Source organism: Carya illinoinensis, chromosome 1 (genome assembly GCF_018687715.1).
Source record: "Carya illinoinensis cultivar Pawnee chromosome 1, C.illinoinensisPawnee_v1, whole genome shotgun sequence".
NCBI lineage: Eukaryota > Viridiplantae > Streptophyta > Magnoliopsida > Fagales > Juglandaceae > Carya > Carya illinoinensis.
In genome coordinates this window covers 6244591-6265737 of record NC_056752.1, presented here as the reverse complement: position 1 = coordinate 6265737, position 21147 = coordinate 6244591, and the positions used below count along the sequence as shown (strand labels likewise).

The 21147-nt window shown below is 37.7% G+C and overlaps 1 long non-coding RNA gene across 1 annotated transcript; it reads right to left on the bottom strand.

The window, feature by feature from the left end:
- Window positions 1-7826: 7826 nt before the first annotated feature.
- Window positions 7827-10522, bottom strand: LOC122307940. Its single transcript, XR_006241862.1, has 2 exons — window positions 9725-10522; window positions 7827-8137 (listed from the first exon to the last, which is right to left on the bottom strand). It is a non-coding gene; the product is annotated as an uncharacterized LOC122307940 (long non-coding RNA).
- Window positions 10523-21147: the final 10625 nt, after the last annotated feature.

Sequence of the window (21147 nt, the reverse complement as noted above, 5' to 3'; positions counted from 1 at the left end):
ATAAAATCCTATCATATTATCTTAGCAATTCGGTCCATTAATTTACATCCATCCATCACTAATACTAATGCACTCCCAAAATCAGCAAGCCTATGTTCATCTTAGAGAAACCATGGCATGTATGCAGCCTACGCATTAATCTCCTGATCATTGTACGTATAATCATCCATACTCCCGAACTATCTCTTATTGATACTCATGAAATTTGTAAACTTTCTCACATGCCTTATTGCATGCAATTATATGTTGCTATTTAGTGCATATATCATTCTACGTTCAAACCTACAAGGCATGCTCAATTTGTGAATATTGATTTAATCCATATGATCAACTAGTCTTTAAAGTTCATAACTTACCAAACTGTGCCTTTGCCAATCTAATTCATATTCTTAACTTGCATAATGGATTGTTCATCCGACCCAACCCGAGAGGCAGTCTTCCAACTCGACCCGACATAAGCTAATATTGAAAGGAGAATTTTTGACTTTTCACCATTACTCGATTAACCGAATCCGAAGCTGGTTTAGATAGAAGTAGCTATTCTGACCTAAAACATCATGAAATAATTTTGAAATTCCCAATGTACCCCTGTAAAACCACGAAATTGTCTACCAATTTCCTTGAACAAATAGGTTAGATCTCAATTATAAAGATTATGAAATGAATCAAATACTTTAAAATAAATAATCAAACTTGCAAGACACAACGATTGGTTACGAAGGGAAACCCTTTAAAGAACTCTTTAAAGGTAAAACCCTACGGGGCAGTCAAACCCAGGAAAGTCAATCTCATTATTTGAAGAACAATTACAAGTAATAATCAATTACAAAACTTTTGCAATTCGACTCTCTTACTTGCCTAGACAAACGACCCGTTTGTCTTCTACCACAGTAGCAGCCAGAACCTCTGGCGATCTTCAAATGTTGACCTCCCTTATGGAACTTCAAAGGCTGAAACCCAATCGATGTTGCTTCGCACTCAAAGCACTATCACACTCAAGAAGATATGAAAAATTCCATGAAAATTCTCAAGTGAATTTTCTCTCATTAACACTCAGAATCTTCTCTGTAAAATTCGTGGCTTGAAGTCCTTGAGAAGATACAAAACCGAATCCCTTTAAATAGAAAGTCTGAAAAGAGTTCTAGTTGCAGTAGGACTCTGCTAACTGTTAGCAACAGACGCGAAAACGCGTCCCGAGGACTGCTAACATTTCGTGATAACTTCTTCTGATATATACTAAACTCTGTTTCAGATTTCTTCTGGATAAGGGAAAAACTATCAGAACTCGATTTTGACTTCAGGGCCTTATCTAAACAACTCCTAAAACTTCTAGATAGACTCAATATTGTTTAGATACAAATCAATACTTATTTTACATTCATCCAAATTTATTCAAATAATAATAAGATAAATCTTATCATTTACTCATCTAATCCTAGCCAACTTTTTTGCCTTTACAAATTTAATAAATAATAAACAACACTCTCCACATGATCTCTATGGTGGTTGTCTGGATGGGGACAACCATTGCAGAGCTCCTCGTAGCTAGAATGAAACTCAGGTATAACGTGATCGCGAAGGTACTCGAGGAGGAAGAACATGAGGCACTTGAGCTTATTGTGGCAAGTCTCAAACGGGTCGAGATAGGAGAGAACTCAGTAACCACCTGTAAGTTCCAGTGAAAAGGTTTTTCTTAGTTACCCTCGTGATGTTGAACAACACTAGAAAGCTCTTGTAAAACGACGACGCGATAATGGTCGAAAGCTATGAAAGGACCGGGTGGCATATTGGCTTTGAACACTGTCGACCGGTACTTCTAGACACGTGACTTAAAGAATTCCTCACGACCTTGGTTATAAAAGTAGTCGAGTCGATCTTTTATTGGGCCGATCTTCTGGGTGACTAAGATTTTGGCTGCAGAGAAGGAAAAGCCACACATTTGCCGGGATCTTCGCTTACGTCAAATTTTTTTCTATCTGATTGATCAACTGAAACTGATTCTGTGACGCCCCCAATTCCCACGTATGGACACGTGGAAATCGAGGCGTGGAGATGATGACAATACGGGTCACACATCCCATCGCCAAGTGTCAAGTGTGTGTACAAGCAACAAGTGTACAATAAAATCACGCAGTGGATAATAAAAGTCTTATGACTAAATACCAAAATTTTGTTTAAGTACGAACTAGCTTAAAACACAAGTAATAAAATATTACAAGTTTTAACACTGTTTCAAATCCAAATTACATAACATAAAAACAAGTGAAAATAATTTCCAACGTAAAACAACTACAAGTCAATACTCGAGCGAAGCCGCCTCCTCGACTCAACCTCCTCCTCCTCAAACTCTGCATCAAAATCTACGATACCAAAATGGTACCGCAGGTAAGTAATAAACCAAACAAACCGCAAGATAAAAAAAAATATTCATGCCACAACAATATGCATGAACATGATACCATATACATATGTCCCAAAATCCATATTTTCCACGCACGCCAAAAATTCCATTTTGGTCCAAAACATTTCCTTTAAACATATCCTCGCCATTATCCCAGATAATGGCCCAAAAACCAATCTCGTCATTTTTTCAGAAAATGACCCATTAACCAAATCATCAGAGCACTGTAGGCGGGAATCGCAGGTAGAACTCTACCACCATCCCTACGCGTGCACCGTAGGCGGGAATCACAGGCGGGACTCTACCACCATCCCTGCTTACCACCATCCCTACGCCGCGTGCACCATAGGCGGGAATTGCAGGCGAGACTCTACCACCATCCCTGCTCACCACCATCCCTACACGTGTCTCTGACTCAAACAAGTCAAACCAATCGTTCACATATACCAAAAATCATTTCTCGCTTAAAAGCTCAGTTTTCATTTTTTCAAACACATGCACATGCATGCAATTACACGAAAACCCAGTTTTCCCTTTTAAACATGAACAAGCATGCACTATGCAATGCAAACATCAAGGCACAAAATCTCCAACAAATATCAACATCAACATCAACCAAACATAATTAACTCCATCCGACCCCGACTCCTCGGACTCAGTCCGGAATAACCAACCAGTCATAATTTATTGTTAAAGCAAAGACATATTTTAATCTAAAATAAAGTTTGAAAAATACTTACAGCGCTATATAATAATTTTCGAAGGATCAAGGAGCTGCAAACGGCGAAGAAAAAGCAACGTAATACTGTAAAATACATTGTGGCCGTGGGTTGTAAAATATCCACTTTTGAATGGGGACAAACCAAGACTTGAGATTGATAGGGAATGGCTTAGAGGTATTTATGAAGCTAGTGGAAGAGAGAGTTGGCCGTGGGTGGCGGAGAAAATGGCGGTGGAAGCGAAAAATGGCAAAAACGAAGATGAGCTCGTGGGGGCTGCTCCGACAACGGATCAGAGCTGGAAATGGGTGGTTTAGGATGACAAGAGGTCGGTGATGATGTGGTGAAGAAATGGTAGCCGGAGGTGGAACGACGGCGGCGAAATGGCCCAAAAACACCGCGGCTTGGAGGAGCTCGTAGCGGCTAACGGTGACTCGGATGGAGGTGAAATTTGGTGGGGAGGTGCGCCGGCCGGAGGGGAAGAGAACTGGGTGGGTGGTGTCGACCACGTCGCCAGCGAGCAGCGGTGCTGGGCGGCGCAAGAAAACGGCGATAAGGAGAGGAGAGAGAAACTCGTGCGGGAAGGGGAGAACCGGAGGAGAAAGAAGAAGAAAAAGAAAGAAAAAGAAGAAAAAGAGAAAGAAAAAGAGAAAAAGAAAAGATGAGGAAAAGAAATGAGGTCCAGTCCTCACCTCTGGAGTCTAGAAACTAATCCGACGAAAACGACTTTAAAAGCTATAAAACGAATAAAATAATTTAAACACCACATCAAGCTAAAATATAATAAATAACTAGTAAATACTAACAACATAATTTTAAATCTAAAAACAAACTAAAATAAAGTACACAACAATTTAAACTCAAAACAATAATTAATATTAAGAAAACTCTACAAAATAAATATCACAACTAAATAAATCTAATTAAAATACAATAATTTAAAATAAAAGAACTAATATTTAATTAAATTAAAATACTTATTCAGTGAAAATACACGTAAAAAGGGATATCACAGATTCGAGTAACGATTAATTAATCGAACCGATCTGGCATCAAACGGTTAAAACATGGAAGTACCCGTTTTTGATCCACTTAATTTCAAGTCGGTTAAAATTTCATGGGTTGGGTTGGGTGGCCAGTTTAAATGTTCACCCCTACAGTGCATATGATCAACCTAAGGTCATCTAGGTAGAGCATCAAGGGGGACAGATGAGTTTGACTTTAGTCCTTCCCCTTCTAATGACTATATTCCTATATATAGCTGTTTTCATGTAACCCGTAACATGACAATTCAAATCTATATATACTATATGCTGCACGAAATCCCAATCACTTGGTACAAGCTTGTCGATGCAATTAAAACACCTTAGCTGTGGGTCGTGGAATGATCTCTAATATACATTGAATCACTCACTGCATCAATTAACACATTCTTTGAGCAACCCATGCATATCCATGCAATTTAGTACAATAAGATCAACCACAACATGCATACACTCTATTCGTTCATATATAAAACTGAATCTTAATATAAGTATCACAACTATGAATTCATGGCATTATCACCTATCCTTCTTTCCATCCCTTAAGCTATAATAACAACAACCAAATCCCTTAACAAAAGAGAAAGAGAAGGGTGTTACTGTAGGTGCATGGCTTAATTAACTAGGGTTGAATTGGCTTGACTTCAGTCCTTAACAGGGGTTTGTGTATTGAGGTAAGGTGCACGAGGGCTAGGGATTTCCGTTTAGGGGGAAGAGAATGTGACTTATGTGGGTTTTATAATGTGGGGAAACTAGGGATACAGGGGTGGCAGCCCTAGGGCTTATTGGTTGAGGATAGAGTTTGACATAGGTAGGAGTTATCGTTGTCCATTTGTTTGTTAAACCAAATTCAACTTATCTCAAATTAATTATTGATGAGACTATGGGTGTTGAACCGAGCCGGTTTTTTTCGATCCGGTCCATTACACCGGAGTAGGTAAGATAAACCTGGATCCGGTTTTGCGACCCAGTTATCCATAATCGGATCTTTATTTTTAATTAATTAATTATTTATTTATTTTATGAGAAGTGCAAAAGATAGTGACAATATTTAATAACTTTTCAAAAAGGACTATTAGTATTTATGGCTAATTTCAGCAAAGGATGGCCAGAGTTGGGGAGAAAGTTGTATTTCATTACCATTATGGCAGTTGCGGTTCATCCCTCTGTGTCTATCTAATATTGCTATAACTTGCATTGCAGATGAAAGAAATCAATCCCCCCCCCCCCCCCCCCAATTTTAGATTCAAGATGTGAAGAGTAGTAGCATTGTATTAGTCTAATTAGTTATTATGTATTATTATTTATTTTGTTCTTTGTAAATTAATATTTTGCATTGTGGTGTAACAACAATATTATTTCTTTTGTATTGTTATTTATTTTATTTTAAAAAAAAACTTTTAAAAAGTGTTTAAATTATTATTTTTAGATCTTGGCAATTTATCAAAAAGTGCTATAAAAATATTTTTTAAAATTTTAAATAGTTTTTTTTAAAGTATTAATATTTAATCTGGATTAAATATGATTAAATCCTCTTACAATCCGGATATCCGGATTTATAGGCGGAAAATGAAAAAAATCCCCATTATCCAGTCGGATTAATCCGGTTGCACACCCCTAGATGAGACCCACTACTTTTTCAACTTCCCATAAAAAAATTAAACTCATTTTAACATTCTTCTTACATTTCAACCTAAAAAGTTAAACTAATATCAACTTAAAAAGTCAAACACATTTTAATAAGACTCACAAAATATTATTATTCATAACTCAATTCAACTCATTTTAATATCCAAACGTAACGTTAAGAGTTGTGTTTTGAGTAGGGAATGTGACTTGGAATTGGACTATGCAGGGGGATTTGGCTAGGGCTTTAGTGGGTTTGGTTTTATGGGCTTTTGTGGGTTTTGGCAAAGAAATCTTTGAGCTTGCCCACCTCCTAATGGGCCGGCAAACACCTCTCTAAATCAAAATCTATAATTCCAGGTCCAATTCTATCTGCCTACTAAATAATCTTCAAACAATAGATACACAATAAGTCTGATAGCCTTAGTTCTACTTCTTACCCTAATTAACTACCTTCAATAAATAAAAACCCTAAATAGAGTGATATCCTAGCTTCCCTAAAACATAAGCCTCAAGAAGCTCATGGGGTGTTACAATGATGCTACCCTCTAGTCATGTACTAATGGTGCACATTACCCTTGGTCCCTGAGTCAATGCCATCCAACTTGCACTGGTCCACAGACAAGTCACTCATTGGCATCACCTGACTAGCAATAACACGTCGCCTATATTCATCCATATATAGACTAGTGCAGTACCTCGCCTGGGGTTGTCGATGTAGGGAGCTCAGGTCCAAGGACCATGCTTATGGTGCACTAGATTGAGGAGCAGTCCGTGTGACAAATGACAGTGATTCGGGGACTAGTGCGTATGTACATCGAGAGCATTGGCCCAAGGACCAGTGCTTTGAAAAAGAGTTTTGCTACATATAAGTAAAGTCACGTACTAATCTGCGTATCAATACTGATTCTTTCATACTTAAAAGTTAAATTAGCATTGTTTTCAGTAAAATCTACTTTTTAACCAATCACAATAAATTGGTACACATATTAGTACACAAGTATGCTCGCAACTAGACTTTTTCTTTGAAAAATGGACCAATCCTAAGGCCTAGAGCTTTGCATCAAGAACCACTGGTTGAAGTGAAGCTAGCCTGATCGAGGACCATTGGTTGAAACTAATCTGGCTGAAGGATGTGTTAGGGTTAGTGAAATCAAGCATTCGGGTCACGCATGCCGTCCACGATAGTTCTAGTAGAAAGGGCTAAAGACCTTTTCCTTTTTACAAAAATATATTTTTTCTTTTTCATGTACTATATATATGACCAAGGCTCCAAGCCATGAACTTTGAAGCAAATTGTTTTTTTCTTTTGTACTTCTAATTAAGTACTGTAGCAAAATGAGTTTTTCATTAAATTTTATTTGCTTCTTCCAACTAAGGATCACACACTCCTTATCGCTCATGATTACAAATGGATTGAGGACTAGAAGATTTCGTGATAAATGAGCATCAAATTTGAAATTTCCGAATCTCAAGTACATCTTTTCTTTACCAATTTTTATATTTATTATGCATTAATCATATCGTGAGGTTTTATTTAATCCGTTAGATCTACTTTACAATAAAATTAACTTTATAATTTGACAAATTATATCAATCCCCGTTAATTAGTTTGTGAAATTATTTTTATGTAATCCCTTAGTGGCTAGAGTATTTTCCTAATCACATAGACTTGACGTTTTGATCTTGTTAATTCCATTGTGCATATTATAATTAATTGTACTCCATCTGAAACCATATATTCATAAGTTTATGCAAATTACAATGCTTGCACAGATCATTGTAATCTTCCTAGCTAATTCTTAATACTCCTCTCATAAAAACATTGAGGGAGGTTTACACAAACTCTACTTTTTATCAAGTTCACTTACTAAATCATGATGATCATTAGCTTTTTCAAAGTACTAATTCTAAAACATGTGGCAAGCGTACGTACTTTCAAATTGAAATCTGCGCGCTCTGCTTTTGGATCGATGGTCTCAATTTTATGCTTAAAACCATTTGAGTAGCTAGGATAGATATTGTGTGACAAATGACTCAACCCTTAACTGTACTTTATTATGTTCTCAAACTTACAATTTGTGTACGTACGTACATCTATCGCCCTGCTAACCTAGCTAGAAATCACGCGCTAGCATTAACGAAAGGAAAGGCATGGGGGCATTCAAAATGTTAAAGGTGCCATGCCTCTATTTTTATTACGTTTTAAATCAATTGAGCATCATCATCCTTGCAAACTCTTCATAGCTGACTTGACGGCCATCACCATCTAAATCAGCCTCTTTAATCATCTGCTCAGCCTCTTCGTCTGTCAATCTCTCCCCCAAATTTATCATTACATATCTCAGCTACAAAACAAAAAGTGTCTTTGTTTAGTCAAGGTAGGTATATATAGTAATAACTGATCATGGCAGTCATGTTCACATTCATTTGAAGCTGAAATACGAGGAGCTAAATGATTTGAGACCAACGTAGGACATGAACATATGTGTAAGTTTTTATTGTTGTCAAATTTTTTACATGACAAAGAATGTTCTCATTCCTTCTAGATAACATTCTTTTGTCTTTGATGTGGCACAAATGATTGTTAGATAAGAGTAAAATAACAAATAATTTTTCAATCATTTCATGGCACATAAGAATTGATGATAAAAATGATGATAATTAAATGGATGATAAATAGCATTAATAAAAGGGATTATCGTGACTAACTCAATGACGTTTCACCAATGAAAGATCAAAATTTGCATATCATACATGTGGAAAAACTTTGGGTTTTTGGATTTTTAAATCAGTGCATGGGACGTAAAAAATTATATACTACAAGAAAACTGCTTATTTGTTATCAGGTATTTTTTTACCAAAATGACTATTTCTTATTAAAATGAGTCTACTCTTGTCTCAAATAACTAGTCACAAATATTCATTAATTTTCTTCTAATGTTATGCTTTCCCATAGATTGAACAAAAGAAAGACAAACAAGTAGTTGAGCAATTGTTTTGCAAGAGTACTTGAGTCAAAAGGCAAATTAAGATTGAAAGAAATGGAGTTAACAGAATTAACTAGCATATATATATTTTGAAAGGAAGATTTGAACAGCTTGAGATAATTGATGAAGATATATTGAAAATGAAAATTTTAACCAAGGGATCACCAATTTGACAAGCGCATAACCTACTGCATCATTGCATCCATCATGTTGATTGCTTTTATCTCATACGTGGTCGGGTAAGTGCGTACGTATATGGCTTGTAGTAATTGGTTGGCAATGGCGCCAATGATGTCATTTATAATGCAGACTTAAGGGAAAGCAGTTGATGTTTAGCATGACATTGATCATGGGTTAAATTGGAGAACAATTAATTAAATAAAGTGAAGTGTATAGTAAATCAGATTTGAATGACTCAAATGTATAGAATAATTAATTAAATAGATAAAATGTGGAGCTAAGATTCAAGATCTTTACTAGATCTAATACAGTAATAAATCACTATTTCATGCAAAGTTAATCTAATAGAAAGATATATATGAATTAAATGGAGAAAATTTACTTATAGATATGAGCAAGGAAGAGCTGGCCAGATTGCAACAGCTGACCAAATCAGTGATTGGAAGTTAATTAAAGAGAATAGAAAGATGCATCTTTTATCATATAGACCAGATAGACCAGAGCGCGAGAGAGAGAGAGAGAGAGAGCTGTATGATCAAGGCGGGCTGGTCTATGCTGTTTGTGTTATTATATTGAATAGATAGAATTTTTTTCCTCTCTTGGAAGTTGGAACTAAAAGATAAAAGAAGAAGAAACATATAATTGATAGACCACCGAACGCAGTAGGTCAGATTAATAAGAATGGAGTGGTCTTATTCAAGAGTTGGGGGAGAAGTTGAACATTTTTTCCTTGATCAAAAAGAAAATGGTCGACCAAAATCCTACCTTGAAGTTTCCTTGCAGACATACAACCCCCGTCAGAATTGGACTAAGGCTATTCCACACAAATAGAGACCAAGAATCAATAGAAATTAGAAACCCAAGAATCGATTCTCCATAAGAAGCATGAAAGAGCAGGACTCCAAGACTCTTAGCCGGAAAGCATAGGATTACCGGAAGATATAGAGGGAAAGAAAAAGGTCAATGATACTTGAACACCCAAAATATCAGTCGCAACAAAGCGTGCAGATAATTTGATTTTCGGGAAAAGTTTGTTGCACAACAAAAAGCGAAAGAGAGAGAATGAGTGCGAAAGTCCATCTTTAATGGATGGATTCAAGGCGTGAGAGAGAGTCTTTCAAAAAAGAAAAAAGACGAGAGAGAGAGAGAAGCGTTGAGAAATAGAGAGAACGACCCGTCAACTGGCCGAATTTGCTGTGAAATTCACCATGCTTTTCCTCGTTCACGAATAGAGAGAATGACAAGAGAGACAATCACTGCAACACCTGTGCCATTAAAAATTAAAAAAAAAAAAGGCAAGAGCTTAAAGTTCTTAACAACTGTGCAGCATGTACTGTTTCCTAGGGCTGGACAATTAAGCCGAAATAACTGACCCGACCCGAATATCTGATTATACTGACCCAAAATTACCCGAACCGTTTTTAAACGAGTAGGAATGATGAGCTTCTGAACTGTTTTCTATTCGGATCAAGTTGGGTCGGGTAATTACCCAATACCCGATTTAGTTGCTTTACCTAGTAGGGCCAATACGTTTATTCTTCAGCTGACTCTATGGCCGCTGGGCTCTACCTCCATTTCACACTCTCAAGGCTCTCGCTCTCTCTGACTCTCACACTCTCAAGGCTCTCTCTCTCTCTCTCTCTCTCTCTCTCTCTCTCTCTCTCTCTCTCTCTCTCTCTCTCTCTCTTGCGCAGGTAAATACTCTAGGTTTTTCGATTAGGAGTTTTCATGACAGCTTTTCCCCAACCCTTGGTTTTACATAACTGCGTTGTTTGTTTGGATGGAGTTTTTGTGCAAATCTGTGTGTGTTTGTTTGGTTTTAATTATGGTGAAGCAAATATGGCAACTGCTAGAAATATGGGATTAGATTAATTAATTCTGCGCACTGTGGTAATTTAAGACGATTTGTAGTTTTTGATAAATTATAGTACTACTACGTCTAGTGCTTTGGACGCAGGAGCCAGGGAACTAAATGATCATTACACTTCTGATCGAAGAAAAGTAAAACTGCTATGTTTCTTTCAATGAAACCTTCAAAGTATTCCAATATTATTGAACTACGAATGAAATGATAACAGGAGGTATATTTCAAAAAAAAAAAAAAAGCCTTCAAGTATATCTTGTGTCATATATTTCTTATAACATGTATTCCAGTTTTATATTGTACTATTCTTTAATTGATTTGTAATGGTATTCTTAACCTAATAAACCAACATCTATAAAGCAAAACCGGTATTGTAGATAAAACGAAACTCAAGGACCAAAACAAAAGCTTTAAAAGAGCAAGTTTAACACAAAAATGATAAAGATACATTGATTTAATGCATTGATAAAGAACAACATGTGGGCAATCCTTAGAAGATGAAGAGAGAGAGAGAGATGAAAAAAAAAGGTAATCGGTTAATCGGTTAATTTCAGAGAAAAGTCGAATTCGGTTAATCGGTTAATTTAGTCGGTTCGGAACTACCTACTTCAGAATGATCCATGTTCGGGTCGGGTTGGAACTTTGATTTTCGGGCCAGACCAGATGTTCAGGCCTACTGTTTCCTTTCTTTCTTCACCCCATAGTTAATGGGGGTGAAGAGCAACACTCGCGGTTTTGACAAAGAAAAGAGCAACACATGTGAGACTTTCGGCTTTTGGATTGCAGCACATGGACGCATGGTTAAATAATATTTTTAAAATATTTAAAAGCATCATATCAAAATAAAAGTCAAAACTTAAATTTTTAAAAATATATTATTTAATTTATAATCAATATATTTTTTTATATTTTAAAATAAAATATAATAAATCATTCAACCTATTGTTTTTTTTTTTTTTGAGAAAGAGATGAGATCACATGTCCACGAGTGACCTCCTCCCATTTTTTTAAGAAACTTCACTTATGGTGGAGGAATACCTTGTAAAAAAACCTTTCCAAAAACCAAATAAATATTCTTATACAAAAAATCTATATTAGACCTTCCAATCAAATGCATAAAAAAAAAAATTAATCAAGAAAAACACCAGAACACAAACACATGCCCCAAGCCTCGACAAAATTACATTCAAAGGTTTGAGATTCGAAGTTTGTCCATCCGCATTAGTCCTCTCATCTTACTGGGTATTGCATCCCCTTCAAAATATCTTCTCGTGCTGCCTCCCTCTCCTTGTCGAGCCAAAAAATCGATAACCTGATTTCCTTCTCTGAATTGGTGCCCAAACGAAACCCGAAGGCCAACTAATTCCTCTTCTAGTTCTTCCCAAAAATCCCATAAGTACCAAATGTCACAAACTCCAGAAATTAGCCAATGCACCACTATATCTAAATCGCTTTCAATACAAATATTCTGATATCCCATCTCTTTACATATTCGAACACCGCTCGTAATCGCTCTCAATTCCGCTCCATTATTTGTACTCGGTTCAAAATTCTCAAAGAAAGCAGCCTTCATGTTACCATCTGCATCTCGGATAATGCCCCCACCCCCATAAGAACCCGGATTCCCTCTACATGACCCATCCACATTTAGCTTCAGCCAACCACTCAGGGGTTTTTCCCAGACCACCCTACGCGGAATTCTACTCTTTGGTTTACTCTATCTCACCTACAAATCTTTCAAGAAATTCTGATCCGAACAATATAGCAGACCCGTCACACCACCTGCTATTTTCGCAAGCCAACTTCTCACCAATAGCCACACTACCTCTCCCGATTCATGCTCACCATCCATGCGGGCTTTACATCATCGAAGCCATAGCCTCCAAGTGATCACTGCAGGAAGCAAACCAATTACCGTCCCCTTTTGAGTTGATTTTTTTGCCACTCGATACCACCTACTGATTTTCACCCTCCAAAGTTCATTTTCCACGTTCATAATTCCAAACACTGATGCCGCTCTTTTCCATACCATACTTTCTATAAGTCCCATGCTTAACACATGATTCAAAGTCTCTGTTTTTTCCACACAGCAGTCGCACCTTGAGACAATCGAAATTCCCAACATGCGAACTCTCTCGTCAAATGGCAGGTAATGGAATAACGCCTTCCACATACACAATGATACTCTCATTGGAAGAAGCTTGTGGCAGACCCAGTCCATCCATGGCCTTCTCATCCCTTTAATTCTGATGACTTCCCAAGCCGAAGCAGTAGAAAACTTTCCATTTGTGGTAGGTTTCCAAACGAACACATCAGACCCCACCTTCTAGTTTAAATTCTACATCAGTATTTCATTCATTTTTTCTTCCCTTACCAACTCTTCTAGAGCGATAGTATCCCAAGCCCTCAACTCCCAACACTCTTGTACTTTTAGCGCAGGATGTTATACCAATTCAATACTCTCAGCCAGAGGGCCACTGCTCAGTGGCCTATCGAATCAAAATGAAGCTTTTCCTTCTCTTATCTTGACATACATATTCTCATACACCTCTGGAAAGACCTTCAAAACTGACTTCCAGAACAGAGAATCATTTTGTGAAGGAGTAACTAATGCCATATGTCCATGTCTAAAATATTTTGCCTTAAAGAACTGAGTCCAAAGACTGTCGATCGCCATCAACCTCCATGCAAACTTCATGTGAAAGGACTTTTGTACCTTAACTAGATCTCGTACCCCAACACCCCCTTCACTCACTGGTTTACATACCTTATCCCAAGAGCAACATTTCCTCTTGCCTTTCCCATTATTTCCCCCCAAGAGGAACGACGACAAGATGGCATTTTTCTTTCTCAACACCATCTTTGGAACTACCAACACTGCTAACGTATGAGTCGCCATGCAAGATAAGACATACCGAATCAGAATAAGACGACCTCCTTGAGACAGTAACCGCCCCTTCCAACTCGCTACCTTCCCTCGAATTTTTGAAACCAATGATTCAAGCATTCTAGCCGTTAGACGACCAGAACTCAATGGCACACCAAGATACATTGCAGGGAATTGTCCATCCACAAAAGCCGTTATCTGTGGTAGACCTCTGCCCCTTGCTCTGCTAATTTTCTTAGCCTATGTTATTTACTTACTAAATTGTTATTTGCATGTTAGCCTATGTTATTTACTTACTGAATTGTTGATAATTCATAACATTTTTTATATGATTTTAAACACTTCAGCTAAGGATTTAAAGTTCAAGATTATGATACATGGGGGAGATGATTATTTTAGCCTAATGTATTTAGTATAGAAGGTTTCTATGAATATTGATGATTTTTTATTACAAAATGTTGTCATGTTCCGATTATATTTATATTTTGAAGTATGTAATTATATTATTAGTATTAGAGTATAAAGTTTCAAAAAGTCAACTCTGCGATCCCTATAAGATCGAGGCGTTACAATCTCACTTTACTGCACCAGCTTCTCACAAGACCAATAAAACAGTCAAGGAACTCCGTGACAGCACTATGATGGTTGTGCCCATTTTTCCACCGTCGATGGAAGAGATCTTGTGTTTTGATGGATCCCACTATACGGTCTAAGCGTGATTTGAGTGGACGGTGACGAGGACAAAATTGCTAATGTCTCAATGTGATTTGAGTGGACGGTGACGAGGACAAAATTGTTGACGTCTCAATGCGCCGCCGCAACAGACCCTATTGAACGCCACTAAAGAACCTCAATGGGAAAAATGCTTAATAACATGTCAAAACAAAGTTCACCAAAAGGGGCAAGACTGTAATTTTGAAGTCAACCGAAATACATTTTTCTTAATTCGAATATAATAAAAAGTTGGAGCCACCCAATACCCTCACCAATTAATTTCTCCATTTTTGTTTCTTCGCTTGTTAAGTTGTCACTTTTCAGTGCCTATCACTTTATAAAAACTCTATTTGAAGTCATATTTGTATATTTTGTACGTACATTCTATTAATGTAATTGATTATGTTACTATTTTTAATATAAAATAACTGTTTTAACCAATCACATTAATGAAATGTATAAAAAATATGTAAAAATAATTATAAATAGTATATCCCTTATAATATAATATATTATGATAACAAATCATATCAATTTATAAACTTTACTTTTTTCATAAACTAAACATTTATGAAAGAAATAATTATAAATATAAAGTGAATTTCAAAATATTCATATAGATAATATTGCTTTTAAGAAAAGATATAATAAGCGTGATTAATTTCATGGGTTAATGTTAAAAATTAAAATGGAGTCAAACATGTATGTACCCGTCCAACAACCCTCTCTAACTGTTCTAGAACCTAATTAAAATTAAAATCATTGATCTAACCATATATTTTCTTACTCAGTATCATTGCTATTAATATTATATCCAAAATATATCCTTCCTTACATATGATATATATGAGTTGTAACGTTTCAAATGTCACTAATTATTCATGATGGACAACGTCAACCTTTTCAAATACTTTGTTCGTATGAATTTGTCATGCTAACGTATGAATTTGTCAAGCACTGGACAAGAAGTCAGCGACTCAGCAACATTGTCTTCTGATGGGAAGAATTAATTATATATCTCTGTATCTTCCCATTTAATATTACAATCATCAAAAGAAAGGGTCAGCTTGTCGTGTAAAACCAAGTCAAAACAAGACTCTAAAACCGAGTCACAATCATCAAAAGAAAGGGCTCATATATACAGCTTGTCGTGTATAGCCTAACCTAACTTACCAAAAATAACTAACCGTACAGCTCACTAATAAAATAAAATAGCAAAACAGAATGGCAAGAAGATTGTTAGTCTCAACTACATGTAGCTACATATCTCCTCTAACCGTTCTCTCCCCTTCGTCGTCTTTCCGAAGGCGATTAGGGTGCGAACGTTTGCTAGGTGGAGTGTGGTCCAAGTTCTCACGCTAGTGGGGCTCAGGGTGAGTATCTATTTGCTAGAGGTAAATAGAGGAGGCCTCTATGGAGGAACTCGAGCAGACTTGGGAGAGATTGAAGCTGGACGACGAAGAGAGTGAGCTGATAGAAATTTCAGAGAACGAGAATGAAGATCTCAGGGAGTTAGGGGATCGGAGCCTGTTAGGGAAGGTCTTTGCTGGAAGAAGAATCGGGAAGGAGGTGGTCCGTGTGACAATGGAGAAGATTTGGAAGGTTAGTCCCCCTATGTCCTTTTGAGAAATTGCATCTAACTGTTTTATTATTACATTTTCGAATCGGAAGGATAGGGTTAAGGTCTTGAGGGGATGCCCTTGGTTATTTGATAATCACTTGTTTGCCTTAATGCCGTATGAGGGGAAGATCCAGATCCAAGCTATGAATTTCTTTATTCAAAGTTTTGGATCCAAATGGTTAATCTACCATTAGATTGCATGAATCGTAGCATGGGGGAAAGATTAGGGGGAACTATCGGGAAGGTTTTAGAGGTGGAAGTTCAGGAGGGGGATGTAGCTTGGGGGAAATTCCTAAGGGTTAGGGTCGAATTGGATATAAGGAGGAGCCTAGCTAGAGGTAGGACTATTGCTCAAACAAGGGAGAAGATGTGGATCCCCTTTCAGTATGAGAAATTACCTAGAATTTGCCTAAAGTGTGGATGTATAGTGCACGGGGCAAAGGGGTGCTTGAATGAAGAAGGGGAATCAGGGCAGTATGAGCCTTGGTTGAGAGCAAAAACAATGGAGAAAAATCATGGAGTAACAAGAGATGAAGGGAGGAAAGAAGAAGAAGGGGAGAGTGTTATGGAAGGTAAAAATGCAGGCACTGAGGGGAATCAAAATGCATGGCTGGAGGAGTGCCAGGGGTTAATAGAAAGGGGGCAAAATAAGGGGAATATGGAGGAGGTAAGTGAGAGTGAAGGGTCAAAAACACTGGGAAACAGGGTTAACAAAAAGACTGAAGGGTTAGTGAGGAGTTGTGGGGGACTTGATGAGGATTTTGAAGGGGTACAGGAAACTGTTGAATCTGAAGCAAGATTAGTTAAAAAGGGGAAGGGGAAGGCGAAGAGTTGGAAAAGAATATTGAGAGGGAATTTGACTAGTGGAGTGCAAAGTTTAGTGGTGGTAAAAAAAAGAAGTGGAGGGGAGGAGGTGAATAAAGAGGAAGGTGTGGGAGTTAAAAAATTAAAATGATGGACAATTTGGAACTGATTGATATTGAAATAAAGGCGGAGGCTGTTGAGCAGCCCCGCCTATTACAATGATTTGCCTAAGCTGGAACTGCCGAGGATTGGGCAATCCTAGGACAGTTCAGGACCTTTGCCTATTGGTAAAGGTGAATAAGCTCGATGTGGTTTTTCTCATGGAAGTTATGGTTACGGCTGGAAGAGTAGAGGCCTTAAAAAGAAGGTTGGAACTGGATAAATGTCTAGTTGTAGAACCTATTGGAAAGAGAGGGGGTTTAGCTTTGTTTTGGGGTAAAGGGGTGCAGTTGGAGATTTTAAATTTCTCCCAATGGCATATTAGCAGCAAAATCAGAAAGGAAGGAGGAAAAAAGGAATGGTTCTTTACTGGGTTTTATGGGCACCCTGACTCTTCAAAGAGAAATTTGTCTTGGGAGCTTCTAGCTTCCTTGGTTCCGAAAAAAGGAGAGGCCTGGTGTGTGGCTGGAGATTTTAACAAAATATTGTTACAATCTGAAAAAGTGGGGGTTAAACTGAGAGATGAGAAGAGTATGGGTTAGTTTAGGGAGGTATTGGTGGAAAAACAGTTAACAGATTTAGGGTGTTAGGGATGCCCCTTTACATGGAGCAATAAGCATGATGACCATACCTTTACTAAGGAGAGGCTAGACAGATTTTTAGGCAATCATGAATGGAGGAATATATTCAAAAAAGTGAAAGTGGTAGGGCTCACTGCTCACTGCTCTGACCATAAACCTATATTGATGACAGCTTTTGATTCCTCTTACACTTTTGTTAAAAGAAGTAGAAGATTTAACTTGGAAGCTTCATGGGTGAAGAATGAAGAATGTGAAGAGGTAGTGAAAGGGGGTGGGACTCTACAGAAAATTTTTTTTGATCCTATAAGTAAGATAAAAGGACTACTCACTTCATGCAGTGAGAGGTTAACAGAGTGGGCAAAAAGGAAAGAGAAGGATAGGGGGAAAGACATTACCAGATTTTCAAAAGAGATAAGAGATCTGCAGGATAGTGAGGGACCTAATAATGTGGAAATGATCAAGAGGCTTCAAAAAGAAGTAGGGGTTTTACTTACACAAGAGGATTTGAAATGGAGACAAAGGGCAAAGATAGACTGGTATAAACTTGGTGACAAAAATACCAAGTTTTTTCATGCATGTGCTACTCAAAGAAGGAAAAGGAATCAGATAAATCAAGTGTATGATGGAGATGGGTTTCTATGGGAGAAACAAGAGGAAATTGAAGAGGCCTTCTATAACCATTACCAAAATGTATATCAATCTTCATTCCCATCAAAGGAATCTATGGAGTTTTGTCTTTCTTCAATGGACAAAAGGGTAACCTCTGAGATGAATTTACAGTTGATGAAAGAGTTTACTAAAGAGGAGGTGGAGAGTGCAATTAAACAGATTGGGCCTTTGATAGCGCCAGGCCCAAATGGGTTTGGGGCTTCTTTTTATCAAAGTTATTGGAGTGTTGTGGGGGGAGAGGTGACAGACGCAGTGTTGAGTGTTTTAACAGGAAAAGGTACTGTTAGTTCTTTCAATCAAACCAATGTGGTGCTTATTCCAAAAGTGAAGGAACCAAAAAATGTTGGGGATTTCAGGCCCATAAGCCTTTGCAATGTTTCTTACAAAATCATTGCAAAGGTTCTAGCAAATAGATTAAGGGGAGTACTTGATCATGTCATTTCAGCAAATCAGAGTGCTTTTGTTTCGGGAAGACTCATGACAGATAACATTATAGTTGCCTATGAGATACTTCCTTCAATGAAAACTAAACAAAGAGGAAATAAGGGGAGTATGGCTTTAAAACTGGATATCTCGAAAGCATATGATAGAGTTGAGTGGGGTTTTCTAAAGGAGGTGATGATAAAAATGGGGTTTGATGAAAGATGGGTGGGCCTTATCATGCAATGTGTGCAAACTGTTAAGTATGCCATTGTGGTAAATGGAAAACCTGGGAACTCTTTTGTACCATCGAGGGGTTTAAGGTAGGGAGATCCACTATCTCCATACCTTTTCCTCCTTTGTGCAGAGGGACTAAGTACCCTTATTAATATGGTTGAAAGGAGGGGGGAGTTGAAGGGAGTAGCAGTAGCAAAAGGGGGTATAAGTGTTACTCACCTATTATTTGCTGATGATTGCTTGGTATTTGGACAAGCCTCTTGGCAGGAGTGGCTTAAGATCAAGGATCTACTACAGATTTATGAGAAGGCTTCGGGGCAATGCTTAAATAGGCAGAAAACCTCTTTATTTTTCAGTTCCAATACAAAAGAAGATATAAGGAGAAGGATAAGGGAGGATGTGGGGGTGGGAATTCAAACAAACATTGAAAAGTACCTGGGGTTACCTGTTATGGTGGGGAGATCACAGTACAAAACCTTTAGAGGTATAAAAGATAGGGTGTGGAACAAAATAAATAACTGAAAGAATCATTTTCTATCTCCTTCAGGGAAGAAAGTTCTGCTAAAAGCAGTCATCCAAGTTGTGCCAACTTATGAATGTTTTCAGACTACCAGTGAGATTATGCAAAGAAATTGCAGCATTAATGGCTAAATTCTGGTGGGGTTTCCAACAGAATGATAGAAGGATACATTGGAGGAGTTGGGCTAAGATGGGTATGGTAAAATTGGAAGGGGGTATGGGGTTTAGAGAACTGAATAGTTTTAACACTGTCCTTTTAGCAAAACAGTGTTGGAGGATTCTGATGATGCCAAATTCAGTGGCAGCCCGAGTGCTTAAAGATAAATATTTTAAGCATAGAGACCTGCTGAATACTAAATTAGGCTATGGGCCTTCAAAAATATGGCGAAGCTTGTGGGGGTCCCTTGATCTATTAAAAGAAGGTTTAGTCTGGAGGGTGGGAAATGGAGAGAAGGTCAATATATGGGGAGAGAAGTGGATACCAAGGCCATCTCAGTTTTGTATCCAATCACCAAGAAAGGGTCTGAGGGCAGAGGCAAAAGTTAAAGAATTGTTTAAAAATGGAGGATGGGATGAAAAGCTGGTTAAGGAAACCTTTATGCAAGAAGAAGCTGATATCATATATGGGCTGCCAATTAGTTATGCCAATGCTCCTGACAAGAGAATATGGGCCTACACAAAGGATGGTCTATATAGTGTGAGGAGTGGATATCACTTGGAGAGATGCAGGAAATATAGAAACGAAGGGGGTCCATCTGATATGAAATCTGTGAAGGTATGTTGGCAAAAAATTTGGAAGCTTAATACACCTGAAGTAGTTAAAATGTTCATATGGAAAGCCATTCTGAATTGTCTACCTACAAGGCAAAACTTGTGTAAAAGGAAAGTACTGAATGATCCTCTTTGTGGTATATGTGGATTGGAAGAAGAAATAGTTAATCATGTTTTATGGAGTTGTGGGGCAGCAGCTGATGTTTGGGCTGACAGTGAAAGTCCAGTTCAGAAATGGCCTAGAATGGAGGGGACCTTCATGGAGATCTGGGCGATATTGTCTGAGAAACTGGGAATTGGTGAACTAGAATTAGTAGCTACTGTCATGAGGAATATATGGTGCAGAAGGAACAGTTTTGTTTTCGAAGGGAAGTTTCAAGGGCCTTCTGTGTTATACAAACAAGCTCAAGATTGTTTGTCAATGTTTGGTGAGGCAAAAATGGAGTTGGGAAAAAGGAGAGAGGGAGCTAATATGCAAATGGATATGGGGAGGTGGAGGAAACCGAGAAAGGGATGGGTTAAAGTGAATTGGGATGCAAGTCTCAGCTCTGAATTGAAAAGAATGGGGATGGGGATAGTGGTGAGGGATGAAAATGAGGAATTGTTATTATCATTGTGCAACTCTATTGCAGATGTTTTTACCCTAGCTGCAACCAAGATCCAGGTGCTGTGGAGAGCTCTTCAACTATGTGTTGACTTAAATTGGTTAAATGTCATTTTTGAGGGTGATGCTTTTGGAATTATACATGCTGTAAATAAGAATACAGGTTGCTTGCTGGGAATGGCATGGACAGATAGTGGAGGATATATAAACTATTTTAATTAATAGAAGGCAATGGTCAATACAGTATACAAATAGAAAAAACAATAGAGTAGCTCATACATTAGCAAAAATGGGATTACTTGTAAGGGAAGAGGTAATTTGGATGGAAGAGGGGCCTA